This window comes from Eleutherodactylus coqui, chromosome 3 (assembly GCF_035609145.1).
Source record: "Eleutherodactylus coqui strain aEleCoq1 chromosome 3, aEleCoq1.hap1, whole genome shotgun sequence".
In the NCBI taxonomy this organism is placed as follows: Eukaryota; Metazoa; Chordata; class Amphibia; order Anura; family Eleutherodactylidae; genus Eleutherodactylus; species Eleutherodactylus coqui.
Window position 1 is genome coordinate 237,458,306 of NC_089839.1, and position 16,579 is coordinate 237,474,884.

At 51.0% G+C, this 16,579-nt stretch overlaps 1 protein-coding gene across 4 annotated transcripts in view; it reads left to right on the top strand.

Moving 5' to 3' along the window:
• The window catches only part of LOC136621574 (complement factor H-like), a 1,208,893-nt gene that overhangs the window by 79,124 nt on the left and 1,113,190 nt on the right, over positions 1–16,579 (top strand). The gene's annotated exons all lie outside the window — the stretch shown is intronic.

Below are 16,579 nucleotides of genomic sequence, written 5' to 3' on the forward strand. Positions count from 1 at the left end.
AAGAAGCCAAATATGCACCACCTGATAAACTGAAGGGGCAGCCTTAATCACCACATACCCTAGTGGCATGCAGAAAAACAGACTGCAACGTGGAGAAGCTAAATGTTCATGTGCCGACTAACGAGCAGCCATTCAATTCAACATAAGATTAGGGGAGGGATGACTGCTGACAAACATAGTCTGCACATATGAATGGATAACAAGGATGCCTGCCATAGATAACTGCGCCTAACCATACAGGAGTGAAACCCCTGCTGGCAAAGCAGTGGGTTGCCCTGTATCACCACAGTGCACCACACTGGCATGACATCCTGGGCTTCCCTAGCAACTTCCAATTTATTAAATCACATGTTAGAAAAAAAATGGTCTAAAGAAAAAAAAGAAAGATAAAATTATATAATGTTATATATTCTTATATATTAATTCCCGCAAAACCACATGTTTACATCCCTGTTCTCCTCCCCCTGATGATTGAAATGAAAGCAATTGTGTCAATGACATGCAAGGATATATAATTGTGCTACATAACAATGTATTATATAATGATAATGAATAGGAAAGGAGTACCTCTGTTTCAAACCATCTGAGAGAGGAAAGGGTTAAAGACCAGCTTGATGTTTGGAATTTTAATTAGGCTTGCTACAAAGGGAGGTCATGTAGCATGGGAGTTATTGGTGAACAAGGCTCGTGCTGAGCAGAAACGTGTACCGATTAGAGATGAGCGAGCACCAAAATGCTCGGGTGCTCGTTGTTCGAGTCGAACTTTCCGCGATGCTCGAGGGTTCGTTTCGAGTAACGAACCCCATTGAAGTCAATGGGCGACTTGAGCATTTTTGTATATCATCCATGCTCCGCTAAGGTTTTCATTGGTGAAAATCTGGAAAACCCAAGAAAGTGATGGAAACGACACAGAAACGGATAGGGCAGGCGAGGGGCAACATGCTGGGCTGCATTTCAGGTTCCCAGGTCCCACTATTAAGCCACAATAGCTGCAAGAGTGCCCCCCCCCCCCCAACAATTTTTACTTCGGACAAACCCTCATTAGTAAGGCACACCTTAGCTAAGCACCACACTACCTCCAACTAAGCACAAGCACTGCTTGCGGGACACACCGCTGCCTCTTCTTCTGGGTAACATGCTGCACGACCCAGCGTCCACAGCGCACACCAAAGTGTCCCTGCGCAGCCTTCAGCTGCCCTCATGCCACACGCTGGCTGCATAACCATACCACCCTCATGTCTATTTATAAGTGCGTCTGCCATGAGGAGGAACCGGAGGCACACACTGCAGAGGGTTGGCAGGGCCAGGCAGCGACCCTCTTTAAAAGGGGCGGGGCGATAGCCCACAATGCTGTACAGAAGCAATGAGAAATCCAATCCTGTGCCACCTCCGTCAGGAGCTGCAAACGTGGGCATAGCAATGGGGAATCCATGTGCCACACAGTATTCATTCTGTCAAGGTGTCGCATAGCTCAATCGACACTGCAAGGGGAAAGCCGTCAGCGCTCTGCCCCCTACCCAAGTCAGTCAGTGTCTTTGTGCCAGACAGGTCAAACACCGCGATGGGAACTAAGTTTGCACCAACAGCAAAGGTGGGTCCTAGGAAACCCAAGACATTAACAAAAAATTGATCTGAGCAGCCAAACATGGCAGACTTGCACCGCGCCCACGACATAGGCCTTGGCCCACAGCTTCAGCAATCCTAGGCAGGAAGCAGACTTTCACTGCACCCAGGACATAGGCCTCTGCACAAACCCTCAGCAATCGCGAGCCTACAGCGGACTCCAATGCTAGCGTAGCTGTGCACGTCTCATTAGCTCTGTATTGCTCCTGTAGTTTGTCCCAATGCAGTGCCCCGGATAGTAGAGCTAACGTAAGATTAAATACAGGTAGGCTTCGGCCCACACTGCATGCCCCAGTCAGACTGGGTTTTTTTATAAATAGTCACAGGCAGGTACAACTCCGTAATGGGAATTCTGTGTGCACCCACAGCATGGGTGGCTCCCTGGAACCCACCGGCGGTACATAAGTACATCCCATTGCAGTGCCCTGGACAGCAGAGCTAACGTCAGATTAAATACAGGTGGGCTTCTGCCCACACTGCATGCCCCAGTCAGACTGGGGTTCTTTATAAGTAGACACAGGCAGGTACAACTCCGTGTGGACCGACAGCATGGGTGGGTCCCAGGAAGCCCCCCGCGGTACATAAATCCCATTGCATTGACCTGCACAGCTGAGGTAACGTCAGATTAAATACAGGTGGGCTTCGGCCCACACTGCATGCCCCAGTCAGACTGGTTTTTTTTTATAAGTATACACAGGCAGGTACAACTCCCTAATGTGAAGTCCCTGTGGACCCACAGCATGGGTAGCTTCCTGGAACCCACCGGCGGTACATAAATATATCCCATTGCAGTGCCCTGGACAGCAGAGCTAACATCAGATTAAATACAGGTGGGCTTCGGCCCACACTGCATGCCCTAGTCAGACTAATTTTTTTTTGGGCCATGTACGTGGAACACCGCGATGGGAACACTTAGTGCACCCTTAGTAATACTCCTATTAATAATTATTAATAATGCACCGACCCCTGTAATACTCCTGTAGCTAAGGTATACGCACACCCCACTAACAGTTATGTTGCAGAAGTCTAGGGAGACCCTATTAACACTTCTGTAGTTACAGTATAGACGAACCCCAGTAACATTTCAGTAGCTGCAGTATAGGCAGAGCACAGTATCAGTTACATTTCCGTAGTAACGGTATCGACAGACCCCTGTAACATTTCTGTAACAGCAGGATAGGCATAGCCCAGTATTAGTGGGATTTCAGTAGTAACAGTATAGATAGATTGACAACACGTATGTGAAAAAGCTAGTATGTTCTAAGACAAGAGAGGGGCATTTGATTGCAATGAAAAGGATACTCAAGGTACTGAAAGTCTGCACTCCTTCTCATCTCAAGCTGGAAAATGGAAAGGCTTCATTCCTATGGTTTCCGTTGTCCATTTCAAAGTGTTAGCAAATAGCAATCCAAGTTTCCGGCTACTACCACGGATCTTTCTTAGGAATTACCAAAGATGATCACAAGTAAAGGCCTCATCATCGGTCAGTCCAAAATCATTCAGGGAGTATGTGGTTCTCAGCTGGCCTGCTTCCATTTAGGGTCGGTACCTGCTGCCACTCAGTCCCTTGCCCTGCAGGGATGGTGTGTTCTATAGTCACCTCACCTGTATTCCGACCTCAGCTGTACGCTAATCTTTGGACTTAGCAGTACCAGCAAGTTTTAAGCCACCAATGCTCTACCAGTCGGCTGAAAGCTAGGGATAATGGAATACTACCGCGGTTGTATTTAGTTGGTTTTCAGGATGTGGCCAGGATTAAGTGGGCCGTGGTGGTGGTGGTGGTGGTGGGGGGGGGGGTGGCGGTGGTGGTGGGGGGCTTTCTTATTGTGTCATTTAAGGTGAAATTCTTGGACTGCCGCCAGACAGACCACTGCGAAAGCATTTGCCAAGAATATTTTTATTGTTGGAGGAGGAGGAGGAGGAGGAGGGGGATGTCTTTGAGGCAGTACGTGTCCTGTCCCCATATCCGTGGTTATATGCACCTTACCAGTAACCGCGTTGGTGGGAAAGTGGTCGCGACTGTGGACCTATTAGCGCGGTTTTATTTTGTTGGTTTTCGGAATGTGGCCAGGATTAAGTGGGCCGTGGTGGGGGGCTCTCTTATTGAATCGTTTAAGGTGAAATTCTTTGATTGCCGCCAGACGGACCACTGCGAAAGCATTTGCCAAGAATGTTTTCATTGTTGGAGGAGGAGGAGGGGGATGTCTTTGAGGCAGTACGTGTCCTGTCCCCGCGGTTATATGCACCTTACCAGTAACCGCGTTGGTGGGAAAGTGGTCGCGACTGTGGACCTATTAGTGCGGTTTTATTTTGTTGGTTTTCAGAATGTGGCCAGGATTAAGTGGGCCGTGGTGGGGGGCTCTCTTATTGTATCGTTTAAGGTGAAATTCTTGGACTGCCGCCAGACGGACCACTGCGAAAGCATTTGCCAAGAATGTTTTCATTGTTGGAGGAGGAGGAGGGGGATGTCTTTGAGGCAGTACGTGTCCTGTCCCCGTGGTTATATGCACCTTACCAGTAACCGCGTCGCTGAAAAATTGTCGCTCCTGCGGACCTAATAGCGCGGCCTCGCCACCATCATGTCTTTGGCAAGCCTCCGTTTCCACAACCCTGTAACATAGCAGTAGCAGCAGTATAGGCAGAGCCGCGAATTAGTAACATTTCAGTGGTAAGAGTATGGACAGACCCCAGTAACATTTCATTGGCAGCAGTAGGGACAGACCCCACTAACATTTCAGTAGTATAAGTATAGACAGACCCCAGTAACAGTTCAGTAGTATAAGTCTAGACAGACCCCAGTAACATTTCAGTTCCAGCAGTGCAGACAGACCCCTTTAACATTTCAGTAGTATCAGTTGCGATATGCCCCAGTAACATTTCAGTTCCAGCAGTGCAGACAGACCCCTTTAACATTTCAGTAGTATCATTAGGGACAGGCCCCAGTAACATTTCAGTTCCACCACTGCGGACAGACCCCAGTAACATTTCAGTAGTAGTAACAGTTTAGACACACCCCTTTATCATTTCCGTTGCAGCAGTGTAGGCTGAGCCCAGTAACATTTCATTTGCAGCAGTGTTGACAGAGTGCAGTAACTTTTCAGTTGTAGTAACAGTATAGACAGACCCCAGTAACATTTACGTTGAAGCAGTATGGGCAAAGCTGCAGATTCACATTTCCCTGGCAGCAGTGTAGGGAGAGCATATTTTTTTTAACATTTCAGTAGTAGCAGTATAATCAGACCCCAGTAACATTTATGTAGAAGCAGTATGGACAAAGCAGCAGATTCACATTTCTCTTGCAGCAGTGTAGGGAGAGCACAGCATTTGTAACATTTCAGTAGTAGCAGTATAGACAGGCCCCAGTAACATTTACGTAGAAGCTGTATGGCCAAAGCAGCAGAAAAAAATTTCCCTGGCAGCAGTGTAGGGAGAGCACAGCATTTGTAACATTTCAGTAGTAGCAGTATAGACAGGCCCCAGTAACATTTACGTAGAAGCAGTATTGGCAAAGCAGCAGGAAAACATTTCCTTGCCAGCAGTGTAGGGAGAGCTTAGTATTTGTAACATTTCAGTAGTAGCAGTATAGTCAGACCCCAGTAACATTTAAGTAGAAGCAGTATGGGCAGAGCCCACTATTAGTTACATTTCTGTTATAGCAGTATAGACATGCCCCACTAACATTTCCGTTGAAGCATTATGGGCAGAGCCCAGTATTAGTAAAATTACACTAGTAACAGTATACACCAACCAAGGTAACATTTCAGGATCAGAAGTATCGGCAGACCGAAGTTACATTTCTGTTGCTGAAGTATAGTGAGACCCCTGTAGCATTACTGTGGCAGAAGTATAGGTAGGCAGAACAGAGTTACATTTCTGTAGCAAAAGTGTAGGCCAACCCCAGACACAGTGGTGTTGCATGAGTGCAGGCGAAGCCCATAAAAATTGCTTGGATTACATTGTAGGCGAGGGCCCGAAAAATTGGTGTACCGACAGTACAAATGTACCCCACAAAAAGTTGCCCATGCCCAACCCAGAGGGCAGGTGAAACCCATTATTCGCTTAGCGTACTGTTGCTTAATTTTTAACTAGGCCTGCAGGCAGCCCAGTCAAAATAAAAATTGGTTTAGGTGGAAGTTTCAATGCTTTAATGAGAATTGAAACTGACAAAATATTATTTACAAAACTTATATGACCCTTTTGGCCCACAGAAAAATTGCCCGTTCACGGTGATTACGTGAGGTTTCAGGAGGAGGAGCCGGAGGAGGAGGACGAATATCATACACAGATTGACAAAGGTTTTTAGGTAGCGCTGCTGTCCGCTGGTGGAGAAGAGAAGTCTGGGGAAATCCAGGCTTTGTTCATCTTTATGAGTGTAAGCCTGTCGGCACTGTCAGTTGACAGGCGGGTATGCTTGTCCATGATGATTCTCCCAGCCACACTAAACACCCTCTCTGACAAGACGCTAGTCGCAGGGCAAGCCAACACCTCCAGGGCATACAGCGCGAGTTCGGCCCACGTGTCCAGCTTTGACACGCAGTAGTTGTATGGAGCCGCAGTAGTTGTCACGGAGGACGGTGGTATGATCGGCTACGTACTCCCTCACCATCTTCTTACACTGCTCCCTCTGACTCAGCCTGGACTGGGGAGGTGTGACACCGTCTTGCTGGGGAGCCATAAAGCTGGCAAAGGCCTTGGAGAGTGTTCCCCTGCCTGCGCTGAACATGCTGCCTAATCTCCGCGCCTCCCCTTCTACTTGGCCCTCGGTACTGCGCCTTCTGCCACTAGCGCTGTCAGATGGGAAGTTTACCATCAGTTTGTCCACCAGGGTCCTGTGGTATTGCATCACTCTCAAACCCCTTTCCTCTTCGGGAATGAGAGTGGAAAGGTTCTCCTTATACCGTGGGTCAAGCAGTGTGTATACCCAGTAATCCGTAGTAGCCAGAATGCATCTAACGGGTCACGAGAAAGGCATGCTAACATAAAGTCAGCCATGTGTGCCAGGGTACCTGTACGCAACATATGGCTGTCCTCACTAGGAAGATCACTCTGAGGATCCCCCTTCTCCTCCTCCTCAGGCCACACACGCTGAATGGATGACAGGCAAGCAGCATGGCTACCTTCTGCAGTGTGCCCAGCTGTCTCTTCCTCCTCAGGCTCCTCCCCCTCCTCCTCCCCCTCTTGCTCAACGCGCTCAGATATAGACATGAGGGTGCTCTGACTATCCAGCAACATACTGTCTTCCCCTGCCTCCGTTTCCGACCACAAAGCGTCAGCCTTTATGGTTTGCAGGGAACTTCTCAACAGGCACAGCAGGGGAATGGTGACGCTAATGATTGCAGCATCGCCGCTCACCATAAGGGTAGACTCCTCAAAGTTTCCAAGGACCTGGCAGATGTCTGCCATCCAGGCCCACTCCTCTGTAAAGAATTGAGGAGGCTGACTCCCACTGCGCCGCCCATGTTGGAGTTGGTATTCCACTATAGCTCTACGCTGCTCATACAGCCGGGACAACATGTAGAGCTTAGAGTTTCACTGTGTGGGCACGTTGCAAAGCAGTCGGTGCACTAGCAGATTAAACCGATGTTGCAGGGTCCGCAGGGTGGCAGCGTCGGTGTTGGACTTGCGGAAATGTGCGCTGACCCGGCGCACCTTGCCGAGAAGGTCTGACAAGTGTGGGTAGCCTTTCAGAAACCGCTGAACCACCAAGTTAAAGACGTGGGCCAGGCATGGCACGTGCATGAGGCTGCCGAGCTGCAGAGCCGCCACCAGGTTACGGCCGTTGTCACACACGACCATGCCCGGTTGCAGGCTCAGTGGCGAAAGGCAGCGGTCGGTCTGCTCTGTCAGACCGTGCAACAGTTCGTGGGCCGTGTGCCTCTTCTCTCCTAAGCTGAGTAGTTTCAGCACGGCCTGCTGACGATTGCCCACCGCTGTGCTGCCACGCTGCGCGACACTGACTGCTGGCAATGTGCTGCTGCTGACACGTCCTGATTGCGAGGTAGAGGTTGCGTTGGGGGAGGAAGAGGAGGAAGGTTTAGTGGAGGTGGCATACACCGCCGCAGAAACCAGCACCGATCTGGGGCCTGCAATTCTGGGTGTGGGTAGGACATGAGCGGTCCCAGGCTCTGACTCGGTCCCAGCCTCCACTAAATTCACTCAATGTGCCATCAGGGAGATATAGTGGCCCTGCCCACCTGTGCTTGTCCACGTGTCCGTTGTTAAGTGGACCTTGCCAGTAACAGAGTTGGTGAGTGCGCGTACAATGTTGCGTGAGACGTGGTCGTGCAGGGCTGGGATGGCACACCGTGAAAAATAGTGGCGACTGGGGACAGAGTAGCGTGGGGCTGCCGCCGCCACCATGTTTTTGAGAGCCTCAGTTTCCACAAGCCTGTAGGGGAGCATCTCCAGGCTGATTAATTTGGCTATGTGGACATTTAAAGCTTGAGCATGCGGATGCATGGCGGCGTATTTGCGCTTGCGCTCCAAGGCTTGCGCTAGCGACAGCTGGATGCTGCGCTGAGAGACATTGCTGGATGGGGCCGAGGACAGCGGAAGTGAGGGTGTGGGTGCAGGCCGGGAGGCACTCGTGCCTGTGTCCTGAGAGGGGGGATGGATCTGAGTGGCAGGTTGGGGCACAGGGGGAGAGGCAGTGGTGCGACCCGGAGGCAGTGAACGGCGTTCGTCCCACCTTGTGGGGTGCTTGGCCATCATATGCCTGCGCATGCTGGTGGTGGTGAGGCTGGTAGTGGTGGCTCCCCGGCTGATCTCGGTGCGACACAGGTTGCACACCACTGTTCGTCGGTCGTCCGCGCTCTCACTGGAAAACATCCACACCTTTGAAGACCTAGGCCTCTGCAGGGTGGCTTGGCCTGTGGGGGTGCTTTGGGAAACAGTTGGTGGAGTCTTCGCTCTGGCCCTGCCTCTACCCCTCGCCACCCCACTGCCTCTTCCAACCTGTTCTGCTGCTGCAATTGCCTTCCCCTCTGAAGACCTGTCCTCAGTTGGCTTATCACACAAGGTGGGATCAGTCACCTCATCGTCCAGCGGCCCTTCCTTCGAATCCTCTGTGCGCTCCTCCCTCGGACTTACTGCCCTTACTACTAACTCACTGATAGACAACTGTGTCTCATAGTCATCGTCCTCCTCACCCACTGAAAGCTCTTGAGACAGTTGCCGGAAGTCCCCAGGCTCATCCCCCGGTCCCCGGGAACTTTCCAAAGGTTGGGCATCGGTCACGACAAACTCCTCCGGTGGGAGAGGAACCATTGTTGCCCAATCTGGGCAGGGGCCCGAGAACAGTTCCTGGGATCCTCAGAATGTGTAATTTTCATGGAGTGAGGAGGCTGGGAGGAAGGAGGAGCAGCAGCCAGAGGATTCAGAGTTGCAGCAGTGGACGGCGTAGAAGACAGGGCGGTCGATAGATTGCTGGATGCTTTGCCATCCACGACAGGACCTGCTCACACTGCTCGTTTTTTAATAAAGGTCTACGACGTGGACCCAAAAATTGTGATATGAAGCTGGGGACCCCAGAAACTGTCCTGTCTCCTACTCCCGCAGCAGCCGGCTGTGATTCGCCTGGACCAGGAACTCTGCCTATACCCACACCCTCACTTGGAACTCCGCGTCCTCGCCCGCGTCCACGTTCTCTACCCCTACCCCTACCCCTACCCTTCTGCATGGTGGATTAAGAATCGAGCAGAAAATGAGCGGTGTGAAAATTTTTTTGAATTATTGCCGCGCAGTTGGTGCCTGCCAACGGTTATACAACGCAAAAAGAAGCCTGAGATAAATTATAAGGAAGGATGCAAGCAGGACTAGCTGTGTACTATGCAGTTGAGATTCACCTCAAGTCCCACAGGCCATGCAGTAATGTGCACTGGGTTACAAGCAGACGTAAAAAAGGATTCCTTTTTTAAAATTAGTTTTTCTCCAATGCAATGCAGGCAATGGAGCGTCTATTGGACTCTCCCTCTATGGCTGTCTGGCACCGTACACTGCGCCGGCAGCTGACTGGTAACACAGAGCAGTGTGAAAAATTTGTGGTTTCTTGGCGTACACTTGGAGGCAGACAGCGCTGACGTTACGCTAAGTGCGGACAGAAAAATATTTAAATGAAGGTTGCACGCAGGCCTTGCTGTGTACTATGCAGTTTCGATGGACGTGAAGTCCCACAGGCCACGCAGGCAAATGCACTGGGTCACCGGTAGCCGTAAAAAGGATTTCTTTTTTAAATTTCCTTTTTTTTCCATGCAATGCAGGCTGAGGCTATGCAGTGTGTATTGCGCTTTCAATCTGTGGGTGTCTGACACACCGTACACTTCTGAGGCAGCTGGCGTCTAATAGAGATGAGCGAACGTACTCGTCCGAGCTTGATACTCGTTCGAGTATTAGCGTGTTCGAGATGCTCGTTACTCGTGACGAGTACCACGTGATGTTCGAGTTACTTTCACTTTCATCTCTGAGACGTTAGCGCGCTTTTCTGGCCAATAGAAAGACAGGGAAGGCATTACAACTTCCCCCTGCGACGTTCAAGCCTGCAGTGAGTGGCTGGCGAGATCAGGTGTCACCCGAGTATCAAAAATCGGCCCCTCCCGCGGCTCGCCACAGATTTGTTCTGACATAGAGGAGGGAAAGTGCTGTTGGTGCCGGAGCTGCTATAGGGAGAGTGTTAGGAGTATTTTAGGCTTCAAGAACCCCAACGGTCCTTCTTAGGGCCACATCTAACCGTGTGCAGTAGTGTGGAGGCTGCTTTTTGCAGTGTTGCACATTTTTTTTTTTTGGTATATCGGCCGTGCAGAGCATTGCGCCCATAGGCGTAGCGTCAGGGGGTGCTGGGGTCGCCATGGCGACCCGGCCCGTGAGCTCAGGGGGCCCCGGAGCCGCCCTCCGACATACCCCCATGCACATTCAGTGCATTAATGGCTGACCATTCTTTCCCCCGCATGATGCGGCAGTCAGAACAGCCAGCCTGAGAGGAAAAGCAGGGAGGTACTTACATGGGCCGGCAGGGGAGGAGGGAGGAGGTCACATGGGACGGCAGGGGACAGGGATCATGTGCTGCCCCCCCTGCTTCCTGCTGAACGGGGAAGCTTCTGAGTTTACCTCTCCTGCTGCTGCTGTCACATGGAGGAGAAGTGGACCGAGCCCTGGGGTAAGTGTGTATATCTGTGTGTGTGTGTGTGTGTATATCTGTGTGTGTATATCTGTGTGTGTGTGTATGTATATCTGTGTGTGTATGTATATCTGTGTGTGTATGTATATCTGTATGTGTGTGTGTGTGTGTGTGTGTGTATATATCTGTGTGTGTGTGTGTGTATATCTGTATGTGTGTGTGTGTGTGTGTGTGTATATCTGTGTGTGTGTGTGTGTGTATATCTGTGTGTGTGTGTGTGTATATCTGTATGTGTGTGTGTGTATATCTGTATGTGTGTGTGTGTGTGTGTGTATATCTGTATGTGTGTGTGTGTGTGTGTATATCTGTATGTGTGTGTGTGTGTGTGTGTGTATATCTGTATGTGTGTGTGTGTGTGTGTGTGTGTGTGTGTGTATATCTGTATGTGTGTGTGTGTGTGTATATCTGTGTGTGTGTGTGTCTCTGTGTGTGTATCTCTCTCCCTCTCCTTCTCCCTGGATTTACTGTATTTATTTGCACCCTTTACACGCAATTAAAAACCGCATCAAAACCGCATGCTGTTATTAATAGTGTCTGCAGCTCCTTTAGGGAGACTACCCACTACATTTTTTTTTCACGGCGAAATTTGCAGCGTTTTTTTTTTTTTCTGCAGGGGTCTATGGGACTTGTAATGCTAAAATAACGATCGCGCAAAATCGCAATTTACCGCGAAATCGCGGTTTTGCGCGATCGTGATTTTAACATTACAAGTCCCATATACCCCTGCTGCAAATTTCGTCGTGAAGAAAACCTCTAGTGGGCAGTCACCCTAAAACCGTACGCGGTCTTTAAATACTGCATGCAGGTTTTTATGTGTCTTAATTGTGGTTCTAAAGTGCAACATAAACACAACCCCCCTGAGGCCGCTCTCACACGTGTTCAGAAAACGCAGCTCACAATCGTGGCATTTTTACCGTAATTTCGAGCAGCGTTTTCGGACACAGGTTACAGCGTCTGACAGCACTCTTCAATGCACCCCATCATTGTGATGGGTGATGAGGTGTGTTAAAAACCACGAAAATGCAGGAACAGAACAGACAGCTCTCGAAAATCACAGTGTTAGAAACACCATGTTCGAGCGCTAATTTGAGTAACCTCATCGAAATCTATGGGAGTGTTGTACCGCGGTTAGTACGGCACTCGGGGCGCTGTGCTAATAGCGGTAAAAAGCGGTGTGTGAGAGAGCGGCCTGCGGGGCTACAAACAAATATTCATGTAGTGCAGGAAATGCATCATGTTTGGAAAGATTACGCCAAGGGGCAGATCATGTATGCAGCACGATCTAGGTATGGGTACGGGGGCGTGTGGGGTGGAGGGCCGGGGTGGGGGGGCCCTGAGCTGAACTTTTGCACCCGGGCCCCTGAGCCTTTAGGTACGCCCCTGATTGCGCCCTGCAGTAATTATACATACTCCAGGGCCAGTAGTGGTGGTGAGGCAGGGACAGAAGACATATATTGTGAGGCAGGGACAGAAGACAAATATTTATTGAATATAGGCAGTGGGCCTTTGCAAAAACTTTTGGGGAAAAAAATCTATTTGGCCTGCCTGTGACTGTCCTCAGTGTTCTGGGTCTGTGCTGAGTGTAGTTGTCCTCCTAATTCATACGCAGCCAGCTAAGTGTTACAGCCGGCTTGCGCAAAATTATTTCCTGGCTCTGTGTTGCCTCTTACATCACCGCTGTATTCCTGTCCACAGTGCAACAGTCTGCAGTTATTTTACATACTCCAGGGCCAGTAGTGGTGACGCAGGGACAGAAGACATATTTATTGAATATAGGCAGTGGGCCTTTCCAAAAACATTTGGGGAAAAAAATCTATTTGGGCTGCCTGTGACTGTCCTCAGTGTTCTGGGTCTGTGCTGGGTGTAGTTGTCCTCCTAATTCATACGCAGCCAGCTAAGTGTTACAGCAGGCTTGCGCAAAATTATTTCCTGGCTCTGTGTTGCCTCTTACATCACTGCTGTATTCCTGTCCACAGTGCAACAGTCTGCAGTTATTTTACATACTCCAGGGCCAGTAGTGGTGACGCAGGGACAGAAGACATATTTATTGAATATAGGCAGTGGGCCTTTCCAAAAACATTTGGGGAAAAAAATCTATTTGGGCTGCCTGTGACTGTCCTCAGTGTTCTGGGTCTGTGCTGGGTGTAGTTGTCCTCCTAATTCATACGCAGCCAGCTAAGTGTTACAGCAGGCTTGTGCAAAATTATTTCCTGGCTCTGTGTTGCCTCTTACATCACCGCTGTATTCCTGTCCACAGTGCAACAGTCTGCAGTCATTTTACATACTCCAGGGCCAGTAGTGGTGACGCGTTCACCGCCTCCGGTTTGCACCACTGCCTCTCCCCCTGTGCCCCAACCTGCCACTGAGATCCAACCCGCCTCTGAGGACACAGGCACTACCGTCTCCTGGCCTGCACCCACACCCTCACCTCCGCTGTCCTCGGCCCCATCCACCAATGTCTCTCAGCGCAGCGTCCAGACGTCGCTAGCGCCACTGTTTGAGCGCAAGCGCAAATACGCCGCCACGCACCCGCACGCTCAAGCGTTAAACGTGTACATTGCCAAATTGATCAGCCTGGAGATGCTGCCGTATAGGCTTGTGGAAACGGAGGCTTTCGAAAGCATGATGGCGGCGGCGGCCCCGCGCTACTCGGTTCCCAGTCGCCACTACTTTTCCCGATGTGCCGTCCCAGCCCTGCACGACCACGTCTCCCGCAACATTGTACGCGCCCTCACCAACGCGGTTACTGCCAAGGTCCACTTAACAACAGACATGTGGACAAGCACAGGCGGAAAGGCCGACTATATCTCCCTGACGGCACATTGGGTGAATTTAGTGGAGGCTGGGACAGAGTCAGAGGCTGGGACCGCTCACGTCCTACCCACCCCCAGAATTGCGGGCCCCAGCTCGGTGGTGGTATCTGCGGCGGTGTATGCTTCCTCCACTAAACCACCCTCCTCCTCCTCCTCCTACGCAACCTCTGTCTCGCAATCAAGATGTGTCAGCAGCACGTCGCCAGCAGTCGGTGTCACGCGGCACGGCAGCACAGCGGTGAGCAAGCGTCAGCAGGCCGTGCTGAAACTACTCAGCTTAGGAGAGAAGAGGCACACGGCCCACGAACGCTGCAGGGTCTGACAGAGCAGACCGACCGCTGGCTTGCGCCGCTGAGCCTCCAACCGGGCATGGTCGTGTGTGGCAATGGCCGTAACCTGGTGGAGGCTCTGCAGCTCGGCAGCCTCACACACGTGCCATGCCTGGCCCATGTCTTTAATTTGGTGGTTCAGCGCTTTCTGAAAAGCTACCTACACTTGTCATACCTGCTCGGAAAGGTGCGCCGGGTCAGCGCCCATTTCCGCAACTCCAAGACGGATGCTGCCACCCTGCGGACCCAGCAACATCGGTTTAATCTGCCAGTGCACCGATTGCTGTGCGATGTGCCCACACGGTGGAACTCTACGCTCCACATGTTGGCCAGGCTCTATGAGCAGCGTAGAGCTATTGTGGAATACCAACTCCAACATGGGCGGCGTAGTGGGAGTCAGCCTCCTCAATTCTTTACAGAAGAGTGGGCCTGGTTGGCAGACATCTGCCAGGTCCTTGGAAACTTTGAGGAGTCTACCCAGATGGTGAGCGGGGATGCTGCAATCATTAGCGTCACCATTCCTCTGCTATGCCTCTTGAGAAGTTCCCTGCAAAGCATAAAGGCAGACGCTTTGCACTCAGAAACGGAGGCGTGGGAAGACAGTATGTCGCTGGATAGTCAGAGCACCCTCATGTCTATATCTCAGTGCGTTGAGGAGGAGGAGGGGGAGGAGCATGAGGAGGAGGGGGAAGAGACAGCTTGGCCCACTGCTGAGGGTACACATGCTGCTTGCCTGTCATCCTTTCAGCCTGTATGGCCAGAGGAGGAGGAGGAGGAGTTTCCTGAAAGTGATCTTCCTAGTGAGGACAGCCATGTGTTGCATACAGGTACCCTGGCACACATGGCTGACTTCATGTTAGGATGCCTTTCTCGTAACCCTCGCGTTACACGCATTCTGGCCACTACGGATTACTGGGTGTACACACTGCTCGACCCACAGTATAAGGAGAACCTTTCCACTCTCATTCCTGAAGAGGAAAGGGGTTCCAGAATGATGCTATACCACAGGGCGCTGGTGGACAAACTGATGGTAAACTTCCCATCCGACAGCGCTAGTGGCAGAAGGCGCAGTTCCGAGGGCCAGGTAGCAGGGGAGGTGCAGAGATCAGGCAGCATGTACAGCGCAGGCAGGGGAACATTCTCCAAGGCCTTTGCCAGCTTTATGGCTCCCCAGCAAGACTGTGTCACCGGTCCCCAGTCAAGGCTGAGTTGTCGGGAGCACTGTAAAAGGATGGTGAGGGAGTGCGTAGCCGATCGCACGACCGTCCTCGGTGACGCCTCTGCCCCCTACAACTAGTTGGTGTCGAAGCTGGACACGTGGCCTGAACTCGCGCTGTATGCCCTGGAGGTACTTGCTTGTCCTGCGGCTAGCGTCTTGTCAGAGAGGGTGTTTAATGCGGCTGGGGGAATCATCACGGATAAGCGTACCCGCCTGTCAACCGACAGTGCCGACAGGCTTACACTCATCAAGATGAACAAAGCCTGGATTTCCCCAGACTTCTCTTCTTCACCAGCGGACAGCAGTGATACCTAAGCAATAGGTAGGCTGCACCCGCGGATGGAAGCATCGTTCTGTATCCCCATCAAAAACGGGGACCTTTTCGCTTCATCAATCTGTGTATAATATTCCTCCTCCTGCTCCTCCTCCTGAAACCTCACATAATCACGCCGAACGGGCAATTTTTCTTAGGCCCACAAGGCTCAGTCATATAATTTTTGTAAACAATTTTTATACGTTTCAATGCTCATTAAAGCGTTGAAACTTTCACCTGAACCAATTTTTATTTTAACTGGGCTGCCTCCACACCTAGTTACCAATTAAGCCACATTAACCAAAGCGATTAATGGGTTTCACCTGCCCTCTTGGTTGGGCATGGGCAATTTTTCTGAGGTACATTAGTACTGTTGGTACACCAATTTTTGGGGCCCTCGCCTACAGTGTAATCCAATTAATTTTAAGCCCACCTGCATTACAGCTGACGTTACATCAGCTGTGTTGGGCACTGCAATGGGATATATTTATGTACCGCCGGTGGGTTCCAGGGAGCCACCCATGCCGTGGGTCCACACGGAGTTGTAACTGCATGTGTCCACTTCTAAAGAACCCCAGTCTGACTGGGGCATGCAGTGTGGGCCAAAGCCCACTTGCATTAAACATGACATTACCTCAGCTGTGATGGGCAATGCAATGGGATATTTTTATGTACCGCCGGTGGGTTCCAGGGAGCCACCCATGCTGTCGGTCCACAGGGACTTCACAATAGGGAGTTGTACCTGCCTGTGTCTATGAATTAAAAACCGCGGTCTGACTTGGGCATGCAGACACCTTGACAGAATGAATAGTGTGTGGCACAGAGGTTCCCCATTGCTATGCCCACGTGTGCAGCTCCTGATGGCGGTGGCACAGGATTATATTTCTCATTGCTTCTGTACAGCATTGTGGGCTATCGCCCCGCCCCTTTTAAAGAGGGTCGCTGCCTAGCCGTGCCAACCCTCCGCAGTGTGTGCCTGCAGTTCCTCCTCATGGCAGACGCACTTATAAATAGACATGAGTGTGGCGTGGCATGAGTGCAGCTGAAGGCTGCGCAGGGACAATTTGGTGTGCGCTGTGGACACTGGGTCATACAGGGGGGGGGGGGTTG